This window comes from Castor canadensis, chromosome 2, assembly GCF_047511655.1.
Source record: "Castor canadensis chromosome 2, mCasCan1.hap1v2, whole genome shotgun sequence".
NCBI classification, from domain to species: Eukaryota; Metazoa; Chordata; class Mammalia; order Rodentia; family Castoridae; genus Castor; species Castor canadensis.
In genome coordinates, this window is record NC_133387.1 from 180202282 (window position 1) to 180214918 (window position 12637).

Below are 12637 nucleotides of genomic sequence, written 5' to 3' on the forward strand. Positions count from 1 at the left end.
TTAACTTGGTCAAAACTGGTATCATTATAAGCTATAGGGAAAAAAAGGTTCAGGCAATTGTGACTACCAAACCTTGGAATGAGAGCCAGACACAACTCCATGACTCCTTAATTGACACTATAAGGGGACTAAAGTAGAGAGGAGAAAAATGGAGGAAATGAACCAATTTGGAATATAATACATATATACATGGAAACGTCATAATGAAACTCCCTGTATAGCTACCTTAAACAAATAAAAATGTCTTTTTCAAAAACGAAGGACAGGAAAGAAAAACAGCTCCTGTCTGGGGTTGGTACAAGTGGGAGTGGGGAGGATATAGGAAAGGGGTGAAAGAAGGCAGATATGGTGGAAATACTACGTACTCATGTATGAAGATGGAACAATGAGACCTGTTGAAACTATTCTAAGAAGCAGGGGAAGGGGGACAAAAGAGAATGATGCAGGGGGTGTATTGAACTAAGATATATTGTAAGCACTTTTGAAAATGTCACAGTGTACTCCCAGTACAACAATAATATGCTAATAGAAAAGGACTCCTTAATTGAAATCAAGGGCACCTCCAGTGTGCTGAAATGGCTTGAAACTGGAGATGAAACTTTGGAAAGGCTTCCTCGTCTCTCAAACTGCACCTGTTAATTCTGTACATAAGCAACTAAAGACAAGATAAAGGAGCACCATAGCCCAAGCGAAGGTCACAGACCATGTGCACACAGTGACCTGTAACCTGCACTGTGCATTTAGTCAGCCATCAGGTCTATTCAAGGACCCTTCAGAAACCATTTCTCTGTGTAAATAAAGTACAATGTGACATATGGCTATTTCTCTGTATCCCAAAGACAAAACTGAGCAATAAGATTTACCCAATAATTGCATGACCAACAGTTAACTAAATAACCAGATAAAATTTAAATGTAGGCTAAACACAACAAGGGAAGAACATAATGAACTAAGCAGTAAAACCAAGAAATGTCCAATTCATGATTTGGGAAAACTCAAAGTTTTGCACATAATAAAAGTAGAACTTACAACGTGAAAGACAATGTGTTCCTGAATGGGAACACAAATTATTGTAAATTGTCACTTCTCCAGTGACCAACTCATAGGGAGCATTTATTTAACAAAGCAGCAGGTTAAACTATATCATAGGGATAAAGTCAACAAAAGTCAAGCCATGAGAAACACCCAGAACAAACAGCACAAACACCCAGAGTCTTGGAAACCAATATATTTCAAGAGGAAAACAAAATGAAAAGGTAGCAAGGAAACTAAGGGAGGCTAACGATTATAATTTGTGATTCTTGTTTGAATCCTGACTTTTTTTTTCCTATGGTTCTGGGAAGTCAACCCAGGATCTTGTAAATGCTATATAAACGCTCTATCACAACCCCATCCCTGAATCCTGATTTAAAAAAAAAAGACTGTAAAACAATGGCAACATCCATGAAGCAACTGTAAATCTAAACATTAGATGTTAGATGATATTAAGGAATTATTGTTTAATTTTTTTACTTATATAGTGGAACTATGGATAATTTTTTAGAGTCCTTGTATTTTAAAAGTACATAGTTTATAATAAGATATGCCTGAGATTTGCTTCAAAATACTATAATATGAGTTTAAATTCTGGCACAATACTAAATTAGAGTTAATTTTTTGTAAGAAAAAAATACCTGAGAACATTGAGAAATACATTCTTGCTATAGAATAAAATTTTCTAAAAATGTTCTATTACTAGAAATTTCTGCTTTGGAGTATGGTGTAGTAAGTGGTATCAGATTAGTTTTCTCATTTTAAAAAACCAGAACATTTTTTTAAAATATTGACACTAATGTGGGTGCACATACAGACTGTGACCCCAAGAGAAAAGATAAAATAAGAGAAGCCAAGCCAGGAGCCAGTGGCTCACACCTGTAATCCTGGCTCCAGGGCAGGCTGAGATCAGGAGGATCGTAGTTTCAAGTCAACCCTGGCAAAATGTTTGTGAGACTCCCGTCTCTGCAGAAGAGGCTGGGCATGGTGGTGTACACTTGTCATTCCAGCTACTGAGGAAAGTATAAATAGGAGAACCACTTTCTATTAAAGACCCTTTCCATGAAACCCTCAAATGACTTTCTGTCATATTCAGAGTGAAGTACAAAATAATGAAACCTCCTAGAAGGCACTACTGTGTCTCCATCCAGCTGCATGTCTTACCTCCTCTTCTCATCCTCATGTTCTCACACGGAGCCACACTAACCTCATATGCATAAGACATGCTCTGAGCCCAGGCCTTTGTGCTTGCTGTTAACTCCACCTAGGTCTCTCTTCTCCAAGCTGTGCACCCAGTTCATCCCTTACAGGGCTTTGCTCCTTCTCTGTCAGGTCTTCCCTAACCACCAAATGCAAAATTGTAACGGTTCCCCTTTTCTTTGGTCACCACTTACTCCTTTCCTGCCTTTCTTTTCTCTAAAGCACTTATCAGTGCCCATCTGACTTATCTCAATTTTACTTTTTAATTGCATTTGTGGATTCATTTTTCTACTAGACTATGAGTTTAAGAAGGCAAATATTTTTTACATATTTTGTTCCCCTCACTAAGAATAGTTTCAGGCCCCCAATATTTATTGATCTCAATATTACCAGATTCTTCTCCAGAATGACTGTGTCGGTCTTTATTACTACAAGCAACATGAAGAGTCTCATTTGCTTCGTTTTACTTAATTCTGGGGTTATATAACATTCTCATTTTTACCATACACAAAATGTTATTGTATTTTTGTTTTGATTTTATTTTTCTAATTATTAGTAAAGGTGAGCATTTCCTTGTACTGTTTGTTGGTTATTTGAATTTTCCCCTCTATGAATTTCCAGCATATTACTTTACCTATTTTTTCTATTGAATTTCTCATTTTTATTATTGATTAGAAAAGTTCTTTGAAGATTTGACTAACCTAGATATTAATCTTATCAGTTTTCGACATTAAAGAATCCTGTCTCAATCAGACATCAATATGATCCAATACTTCTACCAAGGTTTATGGTGTCCCTGACAGAACAATAATCATGAATTTTGATATAATCACACTCACTATTTTTGGCTTAATAATTTCCCTTTTTAAAATCAACTTTATGAAGCTTTGATTTCCATATAGCAAAATGCACCTTCAAAATATATAGTTTAATAATTTTTGACAAATAAAAAATTCATCGATCCCAGGTTTTTAGGGTCTTTCTTGTTTTTGTTTTGGTTTTTCTGTTGTTTGGCAGGACTGGGGTTTGAACTTAAGGCCTTGCACTGCTAAGCAGGCACTCTACCACTTGAGCCATGCTCCCAGCTGGGAGCTAAATCATTCATTTAATGACCAAAAATTCATGACATAAAACATGTCACTTCAAGAAGTTCCTCACATCCTTAAAAGTCAATGCTCCAGACACAGGTTACTCCAGAGGCACCTGCACACCCATGTTTATTGCAGCACTATTCACAATAGCCAAGTTATGGAAACAGCCAAGATGCTCCACTTCTGAAGAATGGATTAAGAAAATGTGGTATTTATATACAATGGAATTTTATGCAGCCATGAAGAAGAACGAAATGTTATCATTTGCTGGTAAATGGATGGAATTGGAGAACATCATTCTGAGTGAGGTTAGCCTGGCCCAAAAAACCAAAAATCGTATGTTCTCCCTCATATGCGGACATCAGATCAAGGGCAAACACAACAAGGTGATTGAACTTTGATCACAAGATAAAAGCGAGAGCACACAAGGGAGATATGAGGATAGGTAAGACACGTAAAAAATTAGTTAGCATTTGTTGCCCTCAACACAGAGAAACTAAAGCAGATACCTTAAAAGCAACTGAGGCCAATAGGAGAAGGGGACCAGGAACTAGAGAAAAGGTTAGATGAAGAAGAATTAACTTAGAAGGTAACACACATGCACAGGAAATCAATGTGAGTCAACTCCCTGTATAGCTATCCTTATCTCAACCAGCAAAAACCCTTGTTCCTTCCTATTATTGCTTATACTCTCTCTACAACAAAATTAGAGATAAGGGCAAAATAGCTTGTGCCGGTTATCGAGGGGTTGGGGGGGAGAGGGAGGGGGTGGAGTGAGTGGTAAGAAATGGGGTGGGGGCAGGGGGAGAAATGACCCAAGCATTGTATGCACATATGAATAATAAAAAAATATATATTTTTTTAAAAAGTCAATGCTCCACCCACATTCCCAGGCTCAGGACACCACCCATCTGTTTTCTATTACTATAGGTTGACTTACAGGTGCGCTAGAAATTCATATACATGAAACACCTATGTGTTTTTTTGGCATTGTTTATTTCACTAGGCATAAGGTTTTGAGCTACAACCATGTTGTATGTGCCGGTATATTTATCCATTCTCCATGTAGGTTGTTTTCAGTTTGGGGCTTTTATAATAAGGCACTAAGAACATTAATAGAGCAGTTTTTGTGTAGACATATGCTTTAATTTATTTGGGCTAAATATCTAGGAGTGGAATTGCTAGGTCATATGGTAATCATATGTTTAACTTTATATCCAAATGATTTCACTTGAATCAATCAATTTTCTGCCATTTTTTTTGTGCTTTTGTGGTCTTGTTTAAGAAGTCTTTTCTCACTGCAAGACCATAAAAATAGTCTATGAGTTTTTTCCATTAATTTTATGGGCTCATCCACTACATTTAGGTCTTACCTACAATTCCTTTTTATAAAAGGCAAAAGACAAAAATGCAGCTTTACTTTTGGGCACAGAGTGATCAATTTACTCTTTGTTGTCCATTTAATAACCAATCCTTTCTCCACCAATTTTGCTGAAATCTCCATAATGTATCACTTTATTAATGCATGGTCCACATTTAAACTGTTGGCCATGTTTTGTCTATTTCTGCTTATCACACTTTTGTTTCCATGCTGAAAAGTAAGCCTTTGTATCAAATAGGTCATGTCATAGTTACAGTTCTTTGTTCTTTATTATGAAATGTATTTATTCATGGTATCATTTACTCATGAACTTGCAACTTTAAATATTAACTTTGGTTTTACTTTGTTATTTTTCAAAAGTACCTTAATGGAAATTTAACCAATGTTAATTTTAATTTCACTGAATGCTATACATTTGAAAGGTAATTCATATATACAATTTAAAATATTATAAAGAACAAGAGAAATTATATATTTATAATATTAACTCACTCTGACACATACTATAACCCTTTCATTTTTAACCTTTTGGATTTTTGGAGTTCCATTAATCTTTAGATATTTTGTAGTTTTTTAAGACTTTTGACTGGTGTTCTATTGTCTAATTTTAATAATTACTTATTACTTATATAGAAGAATATTATCATTTGTGGAACTTTCTTATCAGTCCTAATACATGAACTTATAATATTGTCTGTGTAGATGATCTTATCATCTGTGAATAATAACAGTTTTAACTCTTTTCTTCTCAGCTTCATACATTGTACTTATTCTTCATTTCTTATTGTATTGGCAAGGACCTTCAATACTTCACTGACCTACACTGAAGATAATGGGTATCCTTCCTTGTTTTATTTCTGGTATTAAACGGAGTGCATGTAAAGCATTCTTGATGAATATTATGCCTCATACTTGTTGTTAATATCTTTTATCATGAAAAGGATTTTCCTAAAATTTCTTGTTACTTAATAGTCTTTAATTGTAAACAGATTTTGATCTGCATCATGTATCAATTCTGAATCTACTGAAATAACAATGGTTTTCCCTTTTCTTTCAGATAAAAGCCCTTCACAATTCTGATGTGTTATTTTAATATACTGTTTACTTCTGTTAGCTTACAGTTTAGTTATGCTCTCTTTTCCCTATCTTTTATGTTTATAAATAAAATACATGTGTAATTTCCTTTTTTTTGGTACTGCCTTTAGCTGGATTTTGGAATCAAAGCTATATTTCTCTCATTATATGATTTAAAAAACCCCAACTACTGCTTCACCAAAGTATTGCAACTAATAAGCAAATCAAACAATTTTGCATGATACAAAATCAAAATGTACTGTAGCATGGTGATAGTCCAAAAGCAATTATCTGAAATAGAAACCAAGAAATGAATTGTATTTAAAATAGCTGTAAAATATCCAGGAACAGATTTAAACAAAAAGTTATATAATCTCTACAATAAAATTATAAGACATTGATGAAAGAAATTGAAAAGAACACACACATACTAAAAAAATGGAAAGACTTCCCACGTTCTTGAATTGGGAAAATAAATATTACTAAAATGCCCATACTATCCAAAGTGATCTATAAATTCATTGCAATCACTATCAAAATAGCAATGACATTCTTCATGGAACTAGAATAATTAATCTTAAAATTTGTATGAAAAGACCAAAAAACCCTGCATAGCCAAAGCATCATGAGCAAAAAAGAACAAAGCAGGAGACATTTTAACTTGACTTCAAAATACATTATAAAACTGGAGTCATCAAAACAGCATAGTACTGGCCTAAAAAGAGAAACATAGCCCACTGGAACAGAACAGAAAGCCTAGATGTAAACCCATGCATCTATAGCCAATGGAATTTCCACAAAGATGCTAAGAACACACATTGAAGAAATGACAACCTTTTTGATAAATGGTGGTGGGGAAATTGTGAATTTATATGAAAAATGTAACCACTAGTTACAAAAATCAACCCAAAATAAATTAAAGACTTGAATGTAAGGCCTAAAACTATGAAGCTAATAGAAGAAAACATAGGAGGGAGGGAGAAAAAGAAAACATAGAGGAACTTTATAAGATATTGGAATGGGCAAAGATTTTCTGGACAAGATCCCAAGGAACAGAAGCAAAAATAGCCAAATGGGATTGTAACAAGCTAAAAGGCTTCTAAACAGCAAAGGAAACAGTCATCAGCGTGATGAGACACCTAGAGGATGAAGAAAATATTTGCAAATTAATGTATGTAACAAGTAGTTAAGATCCAAAATATACAAGGAACTCCAAAAACTCAACAGTAAAAATAAATAAATAACTCAGTTTAAGAATAGACATTACACTTAAATCGAAATTTCTCAAAAGAAAACATACAAATTGCCAAGAAGTTTATTTTTAAAAATGTTCAACATCATTTATCACCAGGGAAAGTCAAGTCAACCACAACAATACATCAACTCACCCCAGTAAGAGTGGCTATTATTAAAAAGATAAAAGATACCAAGTTCTGGTGAGGATGTGGAGAAAAACACCTGCATACTTGCAGGTATGTAAATTAGCACAGCCATTATGGAAAATAGTGTGGAGTTTCCTCAAAAAACTTTAAAAAAGAGCTACTGTATGATCTAGCATTCTACTACTGAGTATATACCTCAGGAAAATGGGATCAATATGTCAAAAAGACATCTGCACTCCCATATTTTACTGCAGCACTACTCACAATAGACAAGAAATGGAAACAAAAGAGTGTCTATCAATTGATGAATAAATAAAGAAAAATGTGGCACATATACATGAAGGAATACTGTTCAGCTATGAGAAAAAAATGAATTCCCATCATTTGCTACATCATGTAAGGGACTGGCGATCATTATGTTAATGGAAATAAGCCAGGCACAGGAAGGTAAGTGCCACATAATTTTCACTTCTATGTGGAATATAAACTATTTGATTTCATAGAAGGTGAGAGTAGAGTGGTAGTTGCCAGAGGCTGGAGGAGTAGGCAATAGGTAAAGATGAAGGAAGGTTGTCAATGGTACAAAGTTACAATTAGACAGGAATAAGAAGTTCTTGTGTGCTATTTCACAAACAGTAGGTCACTGTATATAATGAACATGCATTGCATATTTCAAAAAAATCTGTAAGTTTTTTTGTGTGGTATTGGGGTTTGAACTCAGGGATTTGTGCTTACTATACAGATGCTCTACTGTGGAAGCCATGCCTCCAGCCCATAGAAGAAATAATTTTGAATATTTTCACTATGGAGAAATGATAAATGTTTGAGAAGATAGATATGTTAGCCTAATTTGAACGTATACAAAGAATATACATATCAAAACATGCATGACATCCATTAATATGCAGAATTTTTATGTTATGAATCAGTTTAAAAAGTGAATTTAACTTAAAAATATGACTTCAAAGATATAAACTCTTGTATGTTGAACAACACAAGGATGTCTCTTTCTTGAACTTATTTGTAAATTATCTAGGCCTATGATTTATGGATTGGGGAAGCAGGGAACATGTGTGTCTAACAACAATCTAATATCTGCACCATCTAAGTCATAGAAGGAGAGGAGAAAGAAAATAAGGCTAAAAAAAATCTGAAGAAACATGGCTGAAAACTTCCCATATTTGGCAAATGACACAAAGCTGTGACTCAAAAAGTTGAGTAAACTCCAGACAAAATAAATCCAAAGAAATCTATGTCAAGACACATTGTAATCAAATGTTTGAAAACTAAAAACAAAACAATCCTGAAAGCAGAAAGAAATTATGTATGACCACTTAGAGAAAAACAATTTAAATAACAGCAGATTTCTCATTCAAAAGCATGGGGGCCATAAGGAAATGGAACATTTTTCAAGTACTGAAAGAAAAGAACTGTCATTCCACAATTCTATATCCAGTAAAATATCCCTCAGGAATGAAGATGAAATAAAGTGACACTTAGATGGAGGAAAGCAAAAAGAATTTGTTGTCAGCAGATTTACTCTAAAACAACAGCTAAGGAAGTCCTTCTGACAGAAGGGAAGGATAATAAAAAGAAAAAAGTATAAAGAATGAACAAAAGGTAGTATGAAGAGAAAATATATGGATAAATGTCATAGACTATTCAGTTTTATGATAGCTTTAATATTTAATATCAAAATTATGAGTTATCTGCATGAAGCAAAGGCTACTAGCACTGAATGGAGAAATAGAAAAATCCACAAATATAGCTGGAGACATCAGAATTCTTCTTTTTTCTTTCTTCTTTTTTGGCAGCAGCAGGGATTGAAACCAGGACTTCATACTTCAGTAGTTGAGAGAACCACTAGTCAAAATGTCAGGATCAATCTAGAATAACTGAATAATATCTTCAACTAAAGGGACTGAATTTACCCTTACAAACACTTCACCCACAGACAACTAAATGCACATTCTTTTCTGTGATCACAGAACACTAAATAGACAAACATTAACAAATTTATAGTAAGTGAAATCATGCAGACCACATTCTCTTATCTTGAAATCAAAGTAGAAAGAAAGAAAGAAAGAAAAATCCAAAGACTTGAAAACTAAACAATATATTTCTTTTTTTGACTAGAGTATAGTAATTGTTCTAAATGATCCATGGCTCAAACCCAAAAATCTCAAAAAAATTAAAATTTAAAAGTATGTTGAACTGTATTGAAATGAAAATATGGCAGATCAAAATATATAGAATGCAGCTAAAGAAATCCTGAGAAAGAGATTTATAACATGAAATACTAATATTATAAAAGAAATACATCAAATTAATAATCTGAAATTCCATATTTAAAAAAAAGAAATAATAAACCCAAAACAGAAGAAAAGAAATAATATAGTGTAAAAATTAATTAAAATAGAACAATAAAGAAAACTGTAACAAAACAGAAAATTGGTCAAATATAAAGTAGATACTTTGAAAAAATCAGTGGAATCGATAAAACTCCAGCAAGACTGACAAATTATAAAACAGAAAAGACACATATAACCAACACTGGGACTAAAAGAACCAACAGACATTAAGAGAATACTAAGAAAATGCTATAAATAATTGCACACATAAACTTGATAATTTACATTCAATTAATTGATTTGTCAAAAATAGTATACTACCAAAACTTGCCCCAAATGAAATAGTCTATGTAGTCCTATAATACTAGAGATACTGAATTCATAATTTTTTAAAAAAAAACAAAAGAATGAAAACTATAGGCCAATATCCCTCTTGAAGAGAGATGCAAAAGAATCCTCACCAAAATATTAACAATTTAAATCCAGAAATGCATAAATAAAATGGTACACCATTGTCAAATGAGATTTGCTCCAGGAATGTAAGAACAATTCCGTATTTGATAATTGGCTAATGTAATCCACCATTATAAGGACTTCAGCTAAACTAGGAGAGAAAGAACTCTGAATGATCAGGTGTCAGGGAAACCAGTTTAAAAAATATGCCAAGAATAAAAGAAATAAATCTTTAGTCACTCCCTGTGATAATAGAGGCAAGAGTCTACAACCAGAAAATGTACCAACTCTGCTGAGTTCAGTTTCTCCCATGGAAAGGCACATCAGGCAAGGGTCAGGTGAAGGACACAGATAGAAAAGTCATCTCACTACGGAGGTGTGCCCAAACAAAAGGCCCTCACAGTTTTACGGACTCTGAGGTTAGAGACCAGGGAAGGGCTAGGAGTAGAAGCAGACCAAGCACCAAGTCAGAGTAGGGAAAGTGTTTTTCAGGATTCCTCTTCCTTTCTGCTTCTGTAGAAGAACCTTAAGAGGACCTCTGCCCCAAACTTCAGATGAATGCCCATGAATGAAGGCAACTGGCCTAGGAACGTAGATACACTATGTGAAAGTCAGTGACACACAGGGACGGCCTGAGCCAGTGACTAAAACTCCCTTCAGAACTGCAGTGCATTGACTGTGTATCGGTCTGGTGTGAAGGAAGTAGCTTTCCTTTGTAAATCTTTAAGGCAAAACCACAGTAATCACCTATGACTGTGCTGAAAAATCACACATAGGTTTTTAATCCAGGCCTGGACTCCCCAACTAGGTTAACAGTGAAGGAAGGACATTGATATGCAGAAAAACAGGCATTCAAAAAATTTCAATACTTACTCATAATAAAATTTTTCAGCAAACCATAAATATTATGAAACTTCCCCAATCCAATGAAGAGTAGAAATTCATCTGGAACTAACATCACACTTAAGGATGAAAGACTAATACTTTCCTCTGAAGATCAGGTAAAAGGCAATCTTATATCTGTTCATCATAGCACTGGAAAGACTAACCCTGTATAATAATGCAGGAAAAAGAAAAATGAGCATACAGATCAGAACTGAAGAATAAAATTGGCCATATTTTCAAATTATATGATTTTTCCACGTGGAAATCCCAATAATCTGCAAAAATCTAATAGATCTAATATGGAATTTGATAAGTTCCCAAGACACAGGGTGGCATGAAAGTTAAATCATTTTTCTGTATGCTGGCAGTGAAACACTAGAAAAAAATTATCAAAATTGTGACAATTACTATCATCACTGAAATGGAATAGTCATAAATCCAACAAAACATGTACAGAATCTACTTGTCAAAACTGAAAAATGTTAATGAAGGAAATCAAAGGTCTAGATAAGTGAAGAGACACATTGTGTTCAAGGATTGGGGGACTCAAATTAGTTTGCTAGGATCTGAGTATGGTTTGTCCCTACAAGGGTCCATATTTGGGAGTTTGGTCCTCAATGTGACAGTGTTGACCTGGTAGGAACTTTAAGAGCTGGGTCTTAGTGAGAGGTCATTCAGGGCCTACAATCAGAAGGAATCAAGGTATGCAACACCTTGGTAGGTCTCATGGGAAGTTTGTTATAAAAGCCTGAGACTGGCCTCACACAGCACTCTCTGGCTTTCTGTATCAACATGAGATTGACTGCTCCTGCATATGCCCCCACCATTGCTATCTGCCATGATGTTACACAACCAAGAGGGCCCTCACCAGAACTGAGCTGACGCAGGGGCTATGCCCTGACTCTCCAAAACTGTGAGTTAAATCAAGTTAGTCACCAAGGGTATTTCATTGCAGTAACAAAAAATAGACTGATAGAATAGCAATGGTGTTGATCTTCCCCAAATTATTCCATAGGTTCAAAGTAAATCATTATCAAAAACTAAGGATTCTTTATAGATATAGACAAGCAGATGCTAAAATTTATATAAAAACTCAAAATAGTTATGTGTTAGTTTTCATTGTTGTGATGAATTCCTGAGACAACTCAAAAAGTGCAAAGTATTTATTTTGGCTCAGTTTCAGAGATTTCAGTCCATCATGGTGGGAAGGATGTGGTGCATGGAGCAACTCACATCATGGTGGCCAGGAAGCAGAGAGAGAAGGCCTGGGATAATGGGTGCTTTCTTTTTATCCTCCTCTTATTCCATCTATAGGATAGAGCTAGTCTATAGGATAGAGCTGCCCACATTTAGGGCAAGCATTCCTCCTTTAGTAATCTTTGTAATTATCTGCATAGACATATCCAGAGGTGTGCTTTACTAATCACCTAAGCACTTCTCAATAAAGTCAAGATGACAAACAAGATTAGCCATCACAAGTCCACCCTTTGTAAGCCTGGTGGCCAAACACATCTTGAACTTAACATTCCACCCCTGGCTCCAAAAGCTCATGTTCATCTCATAATGTAAAGTGCATTAAGTCCATCTTCAACAGTTCCTGTAGACTTAACAGTTCAAGAGTCCAAGTTCAAAGTCTCCTCTGATTCTCAAGAAAAACTTAGCATGAGCCCCTGTAGAATCAAAATCAATTTATATACATATAAGATACAATGGTCTAGAGTAAACATTCTAATTCCAAAAGAGAGGGATAAGAGAACAAAAAGCTGGGATCAGACCAAAGTAAGACTG

At 34.6% G+C, this 12637-nt stretch overlaps 1 long non-coding RNA gene across 1 annotated transcript in view; it reads left to right on the forward strand.

Annotated features, from left to right (window-relative positions):
- The window catches only part of LOC141420886 (uncharacterized), a 133959-nt gene extending 128400 nt beyond the window's left edge, over positions 1 to 5559 (forward strand). The window contains exon 4 of the long non-coding RNA XR_012445590.1: positions 5457 to 5559. This is a non-coding gene — a long non-coding RNA (uncharacterized lncRNA). The remainder of the gene's footprint in view (positions 1 to 5456) is intronic.
- Positions 5560 to 12637: the final 7078 nt, after the last annotated feature.